Source organism: Cherax quadricarinatus, chromosome 83 (assembly GCF_038502225.1).
Source record: "Cherax quadricarinatus isolate ZL_2023a chromosome 83, ASM3850222v1, whole genome shotgun sequence".
Classification (NCBI taxonomy): Eukaryota; Metazoa; Arthropoda; class Malacostraca; order Decapoda; family Parastacidae; genus Cherax; species Cherax quadricarinatus.
The window spans coordinates 5,166,785-5,181,153 of record NC_091374.1 but is presented as its reverse complement, the minus strand read 5'-3'; positions in this window follow the sequence as shown (position 1 = coordinate 5,181,153).

Below are 14,369 nucleotides of genomic sequence, written 5' to 3'. Positions count from 1 at the left end.
CAGCAGCAGCGGCAGCAACAGCGGCAGGCAGCAGCAGCGGCAGCGAGCAGCAACAATGGCGGCAGCAGCAGCAGCAATATTTTTAATTTTACTGATTTAAAACAATTATGTAAAAAAATTTAAATTATAATTAATTTTTATAAAATTTACATTTTATTGTGTTTATTAATTATCAAGTGTATTTTTTTTTTAAATTTTAAATAAAAAGAATTTTATATAAACATAGTTTATGTATATTTTGAAAAAAAATATTTATGATATGTAAACTAAAAAAGTCGATGTAAAAATCTCTTCGGCTGGTTACATTTAGCGTCAGTTGTTTGGGGGGACAGTTGATGTAACTCAAAACTTAATGAATTTATAAAAAAAGCGAATAATTAAGATTAGAATATACTAAAGTAAATTAAAATATTACCTTTGTTGTCATTGATTCCTAAGTTGTGACTTGACTTTAGTGTTGATGTAGATTTTAGAAGCTTCAGAGAATTAATAACTCAGGATAGTTATAGAAAGCTAAGTAGTGTGACTTATTTCCACTGTAGTTGTTAGGTCCTTCCCCTTTTATGCCACCAAAGCCCACTAATACCCAGGTACCTATTTACTGCTAGGTAACAGCATCAGCATAAGTTCCTCTTTGCTGAAGGTTCGACCTCTGGTCCCCTCAGGGAAGGTTCCTTGATGTTGGTGAGGGGCTCTTGATTTAGGGAATTGGATCTGTGCTCCAGTTCCCCGAATTAAGCCTGAATGCCTTCCATATCCCCCCAGGCGCTGTATAATCCTACGGGTTTAGCGCTTCCCCTTGATTATAATAATAATAATAATAATCGACCTCTGGTACTGTCAGTTGTGAGATGAACCAATATGTGGTGAATATTAAAACTATCAGACAACCGTAGCGTTGGAAGACATCTATACCTTCTATATATCATTTATCAGTTATAAATACTAACTCATCGCTGTTTATATATACTGTCTAAACAACCTCGTTTAAGTTGTTTTGTGTGAGTAATGGTGGTAGTAATAGTGAGAGCAACAGTCGGGGGTGGTAGTTATAATGCTGGTAGGAACAGTAGTAGAGATCAGTAGTAACAATGGCAGTAACGGTAGTAGTCTTTCTGTGGTTAGGTCCGTCACATTAGGAAGAAGAAGGTCGAGGACCCAAGAGATAATTGGTGTCTTCAGGACTTAGAATAATTGCAACCAAGTAGCTTCACGTCACTTTTTTTTTTTTTTTTTTTTTTTTTATTCACCGATATTCTCCCGGCCCGGGTCTTTTCCAAGTAGTGGTGACCCGGCCTTGGCTCCCTATCTGGGGAGTGTCTCGAGACTTAAGTCTCCCATGGGAGGAGGTACAGTACCTCCTCATCTTTGGGACCAAGTGTCCCCAGGCCTAGCCACATTCCCCGCCCTCCCAGGGCTCGTAGGGAGAACCTAGGCCTCTGGTCTGCCATCTACCCCGCCTCAAATGGGCTCGTGGGGATGGCAGTCTTATGAGCTGCAGATGGTAGCAAGCTCAGGCTCAGTTTTCACGTCACTACTCTACCCAGGTGGAACCTGTGAGTGGTGGAGGACCATGACCACGACCAGGACGAGGTCAAAACAGGCCTATTCATAAAGCAGTAAAGACCAGCTGAAACAAAATACAGGCAGTGAGGTGCTTTATTTAGGCCTCATTCGTAAAAGATTCGAGTTTCCAACCCTACTACAAGCACAGTATCTCGATCGAAGCACCCGTGTGGCACCCTGTTACACCGTGTGGTACTGTGTGGCACCGTGTGGCACCGTATGGCACCGTGTGGCACCCCTTCTTCACAACTTTTCTTGGTGACCCCCGTGTATAATATATGAAGAGAGAAGCTTTTATCCTGGTGGTTTCCTAGTCCAAGTTTTATTTACCAGCTCCACTTCCTCTCTCTCTCTCTATCTCTTGTTCTATTTTCGGGCTGTATGTTTCTTTCAACTTTTCTTTTCTTTCTCTCCATGTACCGTTTGTTTTACCACACCTAAGAACAAAGAAACATCATTATTATTAACTAAATAGGCGATTTACCGGGAGTACGCTGACAGCAAAGTTTAGATGACCCTTCGAACTGTAATATCCTCTCCCCTTGATGAGAGTGCAGACACAACTTCCCGCCTCCAGGACTCAATTCTAACGAACAGGTTTCCTTAAATACGTCAGATCCTTCAATACCCTTATCTACCATTCGTTTAGCACGTTCACAAATGTCTTCTCTATTTTCAAGTCTCAATTATTAAAAGTCTTCATATGTCCCCTTCCAACCTTTCCTGTGGCAACCCCTACCGCTTCTTCCTTCCAACCCTGATTTGTATGCCGTTTTGGGTTTACCATTCTAAGCCAACCTCCTAAATGCCCAGACTGCTTCAACAAACCACCCTACGCCCTCTGAGTTATATCTTCCGTAACCTCACTCCTTTCCATAATTTCTATGCTCTTAATTCTCTGCCTAATATTCACACCACACATTGCTCATAAACATTAAATCATCTCTGCCTCCAGCCTCTTCCTCTCTGCAACGTTTAAACCACCACAATTATCACCACAACGGCCAGCGCTACTATCAATGTAACCACCACTACTAACACCACTACCACAATCATTACCATCACCACCACTACAAGGGCCACCACCACTACTAACAACAACAACACCCCAACTACCACCCCCACCACCATAAGTCATGCAGGTCTTGCGTCAAGAAATAAAACAGAGAGATAACAAAAGATCTCTGGGTGGCGGGCAGCCTCTTTCTGTGTTGAAAAATATGCAGATAAGACTGCAGGAGACCCTGGCTTAGTACTGTTAGTGGGGGAGGGGGTAGTGTGGGTGTGAGGCTTCTGTGTGGGGGTACAGTACCTGAGTGTGAGGCTTCTGTGTGGGGGTACAGTACCTGAGTGTGAGGCTTCTGTGTGGGGGGTACAGTACCTGAGTGTGAGGCTTCTGTGTGGGGGTGCAGTACCTGAGTGTGAGGCTTCTGTGTGGGGGTACAGTACCTGAGTGTGAGGCTTCTGTGTGGGGGTGCAGTACCTGAGTGTGAGGCTTCTGTGTGGGGGTACAGTACCTGAGTGTGAGGCTTCTGTGTGGGGGTGCAGTACCTGAGTGTGAGGATACAGTAGCTGAGTGTGAGGGTACAGTAGCTGAGTGTGAGGGTACAGTAGCTGAGTGTGAGGGTACAGTACCTGAGTGTGAGGGGTACAGTAGCTGAGTGTGAGGGTAGAGTAGCTGAGTGTGAGGGTACAGTACCTGAGTGTGAGGGTACAGTACCTGAGTGTGGGGATGCAGTACCTGAGTGTGAGGGGTACAGTAGTTGAGTGTGGGGATACAGTAGTTGAGTGTGGGGATGCAGTACCTGAGTGTGGGGATACAGTAGTTGAGTGTGGGGGTGCAGTACCTGAGTGTGAGGGGTACAGTAGCTGAGTGTGGGGATGCAGTACCTGAGTGTGAGGGTACAGTACCTGAGTGTGAGGGTACAGTACCTGAGTGTGAGGGTACAGTACCTGAGTGTGAGGTTACAGTAGCTGAGTGTGAGGGTACAGTAGCTAAGTGTGAGGGTACAGTAGCTGAGTGTGAGGGTACAGTAGCTGAGTGTGAGGGTACAGTACCTGAGTGTGAGGGTACAGTACCTGAGTGTGAGGGTACACTACTTGAGTGTAAGAGTACACTACCTGAGTGTGAGGGTACAGTAGCTGAGTGTGAGAGTACAGTACCTGAGTGTGAGGGTACACTACTTGAGTGTGAGGGTACACTACCTGAGTGTGAGGGTACAGTACCTGAATGTGAGAGTACAGTACCTGAGTGTGAGGGTACACTAGCTGAGTGTGACGGTACTGCACCTGAGTGTGAGGGTACACTGCCTGAGTGTGAGGGTACACTACCTGAGTGTGAGGGTACACTACCTGAGTGTGAGGGTACACTACCTGAGTTTGAGGGTACACTACCTGAGTGTGGGGGTACAGTAGCTGAGTGTGAGGGTACACTACCTGAGTGTGAGGGTACAGTACCTGAGTGTGAGGGTACAGTACCTGAGTGTGAGGTTACAGTATCTGAGTGTGAGGGTACACTACCTGAGTGTGAGGTACACTACCTGAGTGTGAGGGTACACTACCTGAGTGTGAGGGTACAGTAGCTGAGTGTGAGGGTACACTACCTGAGTGTGAGGGTACACTACCTGAGTGTGAGGGTACACTACCTGAGTGTGAGGGTACAGTAGCTGAGTGTGAGGGTACAGTAGCTGAGTGTGAGGGTACACTACCTGAGTGTGAGGGTACACTACCTGAGTGTGAGGGTACAGTAGCTGAGTGTGAGGGTACACTACCTGAGTGTGAGGTTACAGTACCTGAGTGTGAGGGTACACTACCTGAGTGTGAGGGTACACTACCTGAGTGTGAGGTTACAGTACCTGAGTGTGAGGGTACACTACCTGAGTGTGAGGGTACAGTCCCTGAGGGTGAGGTTACAGTACCTGAGTGTGAGGGTACACTACCTGAGTGTGAGGGTACAGTACCTGAGTGTGAGGTTACAGTACCTGAGTGTGAGGGTACACTACCTGAGCGTGAGGGTACACTACCTGAGTGTGAGGGTACACTACCTGAGTGTGAGGGTACACTCCCTGAGTGTGAGGGTACACTACCTGAGTGTGAGGGTACACTACCTGAGTGTGAGGGTACACTCCCTGAGTGTGAGGGTACACTACCTGAGTGTGAGGGTACACTCCCTGAGTGTGAGGGTACACTAGCTGAGTGTGAGGGTACACTACCTGAATGTGAGGGTACACTAGCTGAGTGTGAGGGTACACTAGCTGAGTGTGAGGGTACACTACCTGAATGTGAGGGTACACTAGCTGAGTGTGAGGGTACACTAGCTGAGTGTGAGGGTACACTAGCTGAGTGTGAGGGTACACTACCTGAATGTGAGGGTACACTAGCTGAGTGTGAGGGTACACTAGCTGAGTGTGAGGGTACACTACCTGAGTGTGAGGGTACACTCCCTGAGTGTGAGGGTACAGTACCTGAGTGTGAGGGTACACTACCTGAGTGTGAGGGTACACTTCCTGAGTGTGAGGGTACACTACCTGAGTGTGAGGGGACTGCACCTGAGTATGAGGGTACACTACCTGAGTGTGAGGGTACAGTACCTGAGTGTGAGGGTACACTGCCTGAGTATGAGGGTACACTACCTGAGTGTGAGGGTACACGAGCTGAGTGTGAGGGTACACTACCTGAGTGTGAGGGTACACTACCTGAGTGTGAGGGTACACTTCCTGAGTGTGAGGGTACAGTACCTGAGTGTGAGTGTGGGGGTACACTTCCTGAGTGTGAGGGTACACTACCTGAGTGTGAGGGTACAGTACCTGAGTGTGAGGGTACACTTCCTGAGTGTGAGGGTACACTACCTGAGTGTGAGGGTACAGTACCTGAGTGTGAGGGTACACTTCCTGAGTGTGAGGGTACACTACCTGAGTGTGAGGGTACAGTACCTGAGTGTGAGGGTACACTTCCTGAGTGTGAGGGTACACTACCTGAGTGTGAGGGTACAGTACCTGAGTGTGAGGGTACACTTCCTGAGTGTGAGGGTACACTACCTGAGTGTGAGGGTACACTACCTGAGTGTGAGGGTACACTACCTGAGTGTGAGGGTACAGTACCTGAGTGTGAGGGTACACTAGCTGAGTGTGAGGGTACACTACCTGAATGTGAGGGTACACTAGCTGAGTGTGAGGGTACACTAGCTGAGTGTGAGGGTACACTACCTGAATGTGAGGGTACACTAGCTGAGTGTGAGGGTACACTAGCTGAGTGTGAGGGTACACTAGCTGAGTGTGAGGGTACACTACCTGACTGTGAGGGTACACTAGCTGAGTGTGAGGGTACACTAGCTGAGTGTGAGGGTACACTACCTGAGTGTGAGGGTACACTCCCTGAGTGTGAGGGTACAGTACCTGAGTGTGAGGGTACACTACCTGAGTGTGAGGGTACACTTCCTGAGTGTGAGGGTACACTACCTGAGTGTGAGGGTACAGTACCTGAGTGTGAGGGTACACTACCTGAGTGTGAGGGTACAGTACCTGAGTGTGAGGGTACACTTCCTGAGTGTGAGGGTACACTACCTGAGTGTGAGGGTACACTACCTGAGTGTGAGGGTACACTACCTGAGTGTGAGGGTACAGTACCTGAGTGTGAGGGTACACTTCCTGAGTGTGAGGGTACAGTACCTGAGTGTGAGGGTACACTTCCTGAGTGTGAGGGTACACTACCTGAGTGTGAGGGTACAGTACCTGAGTGTGAGGGTACACTTCCTGAGTGTGAGGGTACACTACCTGAGTGTGAGGGTACAGTACCTGAGTGTGAGGGTACACTTCCTGAGTGTGAGGGTACACTACCTGAGTGTGAGGGTACAGTACCTGAGTGTGAGGGTACACTTCCTGAGTGTGAGGGTACACTACCTGAGTGTGAGGGTACAGTACCTGAGTGTGAGGGTACACTTCCTGAGTGTGAGGGTACACTACCTGAGTGTGAGGGTACAGTACCTGAGTGTGAGGGTACACTTCCTGAGTGTGAGGGTACAGTACCTGAGTGTGAGGGTACAGTACCTGAGTGTGAGGGTACACTTCCTGAGTGTGAGGGTACAGTACCTGAGTGTGAGGGTACAGTACCTGAGTGTGAGGGTACACTTCCTGAGTGTGAGGGTACACTACCTGAGTGTGAGGGTACAGTACCTGAGTGTGAGGGAACACTTCCTGAGTGTGAGGGTACAGTACCTGAGTGTGAGGGTACAGTACCTGAGTGTGAGGGTACACTTCCTGAGTGTGAGGGTACAGTACCTGAGTGTGAGGGTACAGTACCTGAGTGTGAGGGTACACTTCCTGAGTGTGAGGGTACAGTACCTGAGTGTGAGGGTACACTACCTGAGTGTGAGGGTACACTACCTGAGTGTGAGGGTACACTTCCTGAGTGTGAGGGTACACTACCTGAGTGTGAGGGTACAGTACCTGAGTGTGAGGGTACACTTCCTGAGTGTGAGGGTACAGTACCTGAGTGTGAGGGTACAGTACCTGAGTGTGAGGGTACACTTCCTGAGTGTGAGGGTACAGTACCTGAGTGTGAGGGTACAGTACCTGAGTGTGAGGGTACACTTCCTGAGTGTGAGGGTACACTACCTGAGTGTGAGGGTACAGTACCTGAGTGTGAGGGTACAGTACCTGAGTGTGAGGGTACACTTCCTGAGTGTGAGGGTACAGTACCTGAGTGTGAGGGTACACTACCTGAGTGTGAGGGTACAGTACCTGAGTGTGAGGGTACAGTACCTGAGTGTGAGGGTACACTTCCTGAGTGTGAGGGTACAGTACCTGAGTGTGAGGGTACAGTACCTGAGTGTGAGGGTACACTTCCTGAGTGTGAGGGTACACTTCCTGAGTGTGAGGGTACAGTACCTGAGTGTGAGGGTACACTTCCTGAGTGTGAGGGTACAGTACCTGAGTGTGAGGGTACAGTACCTGAGTGTGAGGGTACAGTACCTGAGTGTGAGGGTACAGTACCTGAGTGTGAGGGTACAGTACCTGAGTGTGAGGGTACACTTCCTGAGTGTGAGGGTACAGTACCTGAGTGTGAGGGTACACTTCCTGAGTGTGAGGGTACAGTACCTGAGTGTGAGGGTACAGTACCTGAGTGTGAGGGTACACTTCCTGAGTGTGAGGGTACAGTACCTGAGTGTGAGGGTACAGTACCTGAGTGTGAGGGTACACTTCCTGAGTGTGAGGGTACACTACCTGAGTGTGAGGGTACAGTACCTGAGTGTGAGGGTACACTTCCTGAGTGTGAGGGTACAGTACCTGAGTGTGAGGGTACAGTACCTGAGTGTGAGGGTACACTTCCTGAGTGTGAGGGTACAGTACCTGAGTGTGAGGGTACAGTACCTGAGTGTGAGGGTACACTTCCTGAGTGTGAGGGTACACTACCTGAGTGTGAGGGTACAGTACCTGAGTGTGAGGGTACAGTACCTGAGTGTGAGGGTACACTTCCTGAGTGTGAGGGTACAGTACCTGAGTGTGAGGGTACACTACCTGAGTGTGAGGGTACAGTACCTGAGTGTGAGGGTACAGTACCTGAGTGTGAGGGTACACTTCCTGAGTGTGAGGGTACAGTACCTGAGTGTGAGGGTACAGTACCTGAGTGTGAGGGTACACTTCCTGAGTGTGAGGGTACAGTACCTGAGTGTGAGGGTACACTACCTGAGTGTGAGGGTACAGTACCTGAGTGTGAGGGTACAGTACCTGAGTGTGAGGGTACAGTACCTGAGTGTGAGGGTACACTTCCTGAGTGTGAGGGTACAGTACCTGAGTGTGAGGGTACAGTACCTGAGTGTGAGGGTACACTTCCTGAGTGTGAGGGTACACTTCCTGAGTGTGAGGGTACACTACCTGAGTGTGAGGGTACAGTACCTGAGTGTGAGGGTACAGTACCTGAGTGTGAGGGTACACTACCTGAGTGTGAGGGTACAGTACCTGAGTGTGAGGGTACACTACCTGAGTGTGAGGGTACAGTACCTGAGTGTGAGGGTACAGTACCTGAGTGTGAGGGTACACTACCTGAGTGTGAGGGTACACTACCTGAGTGTGAGGGTACAGTACCTGAGTGTGAGGGTACAGTACCTGAGTGTGAGGGTACACTACCTGAGTGTGAGGGTACACTACCTGAGTGTGAGGGTACACTACCTGAGTGTGAGGGTACACTACCTGAGTGTGAGGGTACACTACCTGAGTGTGAGGGTACACTACCTGAGTGTGAGGGTACACTACCTGAGTGTGAGGGTACACTACCTGAGTGTGAGGGTACACTACCTGAGTGTGAGGGTACACTACTACCTGAGTGTGAGGGTACACTACCTGAGTGTGAGGGTACACTACCTGAGTGTGAGGGTACACTACTGAGTGTGAGGGTACACTACCTGAGTGTGAGGGTACACTACCTGAGTGTGAGGGTACACTACCTGAGTGTGAGGGTACACTACCTGAGTGTGAGGGTACACTACCTGAGTGTGAGGGTACACTACCTGAGTGTGAGGGTACACTACCTGAGTGTGAGGGTACACTACCTGAGTGTGAGGGTACACTACCTGAGTGTGAGGGTACACTACCTGAGTGTGAGGGTACACTACCTGAGTGTGAGGGTACACTACCTGAGTGTGAGGGTACACTACCTGAGTGTGAGGGTACACTACCTGAGTGTGAGGGTACACTACCTGAGTGTGAGGGTACACTACCTGAGTGTGAGGGTACACTACCTGAGTGTGAGGGTACACTACCTGAGTGTGAGGGTACACTACCTGAGTGTGAGGGTACACTACCTGAGTGTGAGGGTACACTACCTGAGTGTGAGGGTACACTACCTGAGTGTGAGGGTACACTACCTGAGTGTGAGGGTACACTACCTGAGTGTGAGGGTACACTACCTGAGTGTGAGGGTACACTACCTGAGTGTGAGGGTACACTACCTGAGTGTGAGGGTACACTACCTGAGTGTGAGGGTACACTACCTGAGTGTGAGGGTACACTACCTGAGTGTGAGGGTACACTACCTGAGTGTGAGGGTACACTACCTGAGTGTGAGGGTACACTACCTGAGTGTGAGGGTACACTACCTGAGTGTGAGGGTACACTACCTGAGTGTGAGGGTACACTACCTGAGTGTGAGGGTACACTACCTGAGTGTGAGGGTACACTACCTGAGTGTGAGGGTACACTACCTGAGTGTGAGGGTACACTACCTGAGTGTGAGGGTACACTACCTGAGTGTGAGGGTACACTACCTGAGTGTGAGGGTACAGGGTACCTGAGTGTGAGGGTACAGTACCTGAGTGTGAGGGTACACTGAGTGTGAGGGTACCTGAGTGTGAGGGTACACTACCTGAGTGTGAGGGTACAGTACCTGAGTGTGAGGGTACACTACCTGAGTGTGAGGGTACACTACCTGAGTGTGAGGGTACACTACCTGAGTGTGAGGGTACACTACCTGAGTGTGAGGGTACACTACCTGAGTGTGAGGGTACACTACCTGAGTGTGAGGGTACACTACCTGAGTGTGAGGGTACACTACCTGAGTGTGAGGGTACACTACCTGAGTGTGAGGGTACACTACCTGAGTGTGAGGGTACACTCCCTGAGTGTGAGGGTACACTACCTGAGTGTGAGGGTACACTACCTGAGTGTGAGGGTACACTACCTGAGTGTGAGGGTACACTACCTGAGTGTGAGGGTACACTACCTGAGTGTGAGGGTACACTACCTGAGTGTGAGGGTACACTACCTGAGTGTGAGGGTACACTACCTGAGTGTGAGGGTACACTACCTGAGTGTGAGGGTACACTACCTGAGAGGGAGGGTACCTGAGTGTGAGGGTACTACCTGAGTGTGAGGGTACAGAGTACACTACCTGAGTGTGAGGGTACACTACCTGAGTGTGAGGGTACACTACCTGAGTGTGAGGGTACAGTACCTGAGTGTGAGGGTACACTACCTGAGTGTGAGGGTACACTACCTGAGTGTGAGGGTACACTACCTGAGTGTGAGGGTACACTACCTGAGTGTGAGGGTACACTACCTGAGTGTGAGGGTACACTACCTGAGTGTGAGGGTACACTACCTGAGTGTGAGGGTACACTACCTGAGTGTGAGGGTACACTACCTGAGTGTGAGGGTACACTACCTGAGTGTGAGGGTACACTACCTGAGTGTGAGGGTACACTACCTGAGTGTGAGGGTACACTACCTGAGTGTGAGGGTACACTACCTGAGTGTGAGGGTACACTACCTGAGTGTGAGGGTACACTACCTGAGTGTGAGGGTACACTACCTGAGTGTGAGGGTACACTACCTGAGTGTGAGGGTACACTACCTGAGTGTGAGGGTACACTACCTGAGTGTGAGGGTACACTACCTGAGTGTGAGGGTACACTACCTGAGTGTGAGGGTACACTACCTGAGTGTGAGGGTACACTACCTGAGTGTGAGGGTACACTACCTGAGTGTGAGGGTACACTACCTGAGTGTGAGGGTACACTACCTGAGTGTGAGGGTACACTACCTGAGTGTGAGGGTACAGTACCTGAGTGTGAGGGTACACTACTTGAGTGTAAGGGTACACTGCCTGAGTGTGAGGGTACACTACCTGAGTGTAAGGGTACTGCACCTGAGTATGAGGGTACACTACCTGAGTGTGAGGGTACTGCACCTGAGTATGAGGGTACACTACCTGAGTGTGAGGGTACAGTACCTGAGTGTGAGGGTACACTGCCTGAGTATGAGGGTACACTACCTGAGTGTGAGGGTACACTACCTGAGTGTGAGGGTACACTAACTGAGAGTGAGGGTACCTGAGTGTGAGGGTACACTACCTGAGTGTGAGGGTACACTACCTGAGTGTGAGGGTACACTACCTGAGTGTGAGGGTACACTACCTGAGTGTGAGGGTACACTACCTGAGTGTGAGGGTACACTACCTGAGTGTGAGGGTACACTACCTGAGTGTGAGGGTACACTCCCTGAGTGTGAGGGTACACTCCCTGAGTGTGAGGGTACACTCCCTGAGTGTGAGGGTACACTACCTGAGTGTGAGGGTACACTACCTGAGTGTGAGGGTACACTACCTGAGTGTGAGGGTACACTACCTGAGTGTGAGGGTACACTACCTGAGTGTGAGGGTACACTACCTGAGTGTGAGGGTACACTACCTGAGTGTGAGGGTACACTACCTGAGTGTGAGGGTACACTACCTGAGTGTGAGGGTACACTACCTGAGTGTGAGGGTACACTACCTGAGTGTGAGGGTACACTACCTGAGTGTGAGGGTACACTACCTGAGTGTGAGGGTACACTACCTGAGTGTGAGGGTACACTACCTGAGTGTGAGGGTACACTACCTGAGTGTGAGGGTACACTACCTGAGTGTGAGGGTACACTACCTGAGTGTGAGGGTACACTACCTGAGTGTGAGGGTACACTACCTGAGTGTGAGGGTACACTACCTGAGTGTGAGGGTACACTACCTGAGTGTGAGGGTACACTACCTGAGGGTGAGGGTACACTACCTGAGTGTGAGGGTACACTACCTGAGTGTGAGGGTACACTACCTGAGTGTGAGGGTACACTACCTGAGTGTGAGGGTACACTACCTGAGTGTGAGGGTACACTACCTGAGTGTGAGGGTACACTACCTGAGTGTGAGGGTACACTACCTACCTGAGTGTGAGGGTACACTACCTGAGTGTGAGGGTACACTACCTGAGTGTGAGGGTACACTACCTGAGTGTGAGGGTACACTACCTGAGTGTGAGGGTACACTACCTGAGTGTGAGGGTACACTACCTGAGTGTGAGGGTACACTACCTGAGTGTGAGGGTACACTACCTGAGTGTGAGGGTACACTACCTGAGTGTGAGGGTACACTACCTGAGTGTGAGGGTACACTACCTGAGTGTGAGGGTACACTACCTGAGTGTGAGTGTGAGGGTACACTACCTGAGTGTGAGGGTACACTACCTACACTACCTGAGTGTGAGGGTACACTACCTGAGTGTGAGGGTACACTACCTGAGTGTGAGGGTACACTACCTGAGTGTGAGGGTACACTACCTGAGTGTGAGGGTACACTACCTGAGTGTGAGGGTACACTACCTGAGTGTGAGGGTACACTACCTGAGTGTGAGGGTACACTACCTGAGTGTGAGGGTACACTACCTGAGTGTGGGGGTACCTGAGTGTGAGGGTACACTACCTGAGTGTGAGGGTACACTACCTGAGTGTGAGGGTACACTACCTGAGTGTGAGGGTACACTACCTGAGTGTGAGGGTACACTACCTGAGTGTGAGGGTACACTACCTGAGTGTGAGGGTACACTACCTGAGTGTGAGGGTACACTACCTGAGTGTGAGGGTACACTACCTGAGTGTGAGGGTACACTACCTGAGTGTGAGGGTACACTACCTGAGTGTGAGGGTACACTACCTGAGTGTGAGGGTACACTACCTGAGTGTGAGGGTACACTACCTGAGTGTGAGGGTACACTACCTGAGTGTGAGGGTACACTACCTGAGTGTGAGGGTACACTACCTGAGTGTGAGGGTACACTACCTGAGTGTGAGGGTACACACTACCTGAGTGTGAGGGTACACTACCTGAGTGTGAGGGTACACTACCTGAGTGTGAGGGTACAGTACCTGAGTGTGAGGGTACACTACCTGAGTGTGAGGGTACCTGAGTGTGAGGGTACACTACTACCTGAGTGTGAGGGTACACTACCTGAGTGTGAGGGTACACTACACTACCTGAGTGTGAGTGTACACTACCTGAGTGTGAGGGTACACTACCTGAGTGTGAGGGTACACTACCTGAGTGTGAGGGTACACTACCTGAGTGTGAGGGTACACTACTGAGTGTGAGGGTACACTACCTGAGTGTGAGGGTACACTACCTGAGTGTGAGGGTACACTACCTGAGTGTGAGGGTACACTACCTGAGTGTGAGGGTACACTACCTGAGTGTGAGGGTACACTACCTGAGAGTGAGGGTACACTACTGAGTGTGAGGGTACTCTACCTGAGTGTGAGGGTACACTACCTGAGTGTGAGGGTACACTACCTGAGTGTGAGGGTACACTACCTGAGTGTGAGGGTACACTACCTGAGTGTGAGGGTACACTACCTGAGTGTGAGGGTACACTACCTGAGTGTGAGGGTACACTACCTGAGTGTGAGGGTACACTACCTGAGTGTGAGGGTACACTACCTGAGTGTGAGGGTACACTACCTGAGTGTGAGGGTACACTACCTGAGTGTGAGGGTACACTACCTGAGTGTGAGGGTACACTACCTGAGTGTGAGGGTACACTACCTGAGTGTGAGGGTACTGAGTGTGAGGGTACACTACCTGAGTGTGAGGGTACACTACCTGAGTGTGAGGGTACACTACCTGAGTGTGAGGGTACACTACCTGAGTGTGAGGGTACACTACCTGAGTGTGAGGGTACACTACCTGAGTGTGAGGGTACACTACCTGAGTGTGAGGGTACACTACCTGAGTGTGAGGGTACACTACCTGAGTGTGAGGGTACACTACCTGAGTGTGAGGGTACACTACCTGAGTGTGAGGGTACACTACCTGAGTGTGAGGGTACACTACCTGAGTGTGAGGGTACACTACCTGAGTGTGAGGGTACACTACCTGAGTGTGAGGGTACACTACCTGAGTGTGAGGGTACACTACCTGAGTGTGAGGGTACACTACCTGAGTGTGAGGGTACACTACCTGAGTGTGAGGGTACACTACCTGAGTGTGAGGGTACACTACCTGAGTGT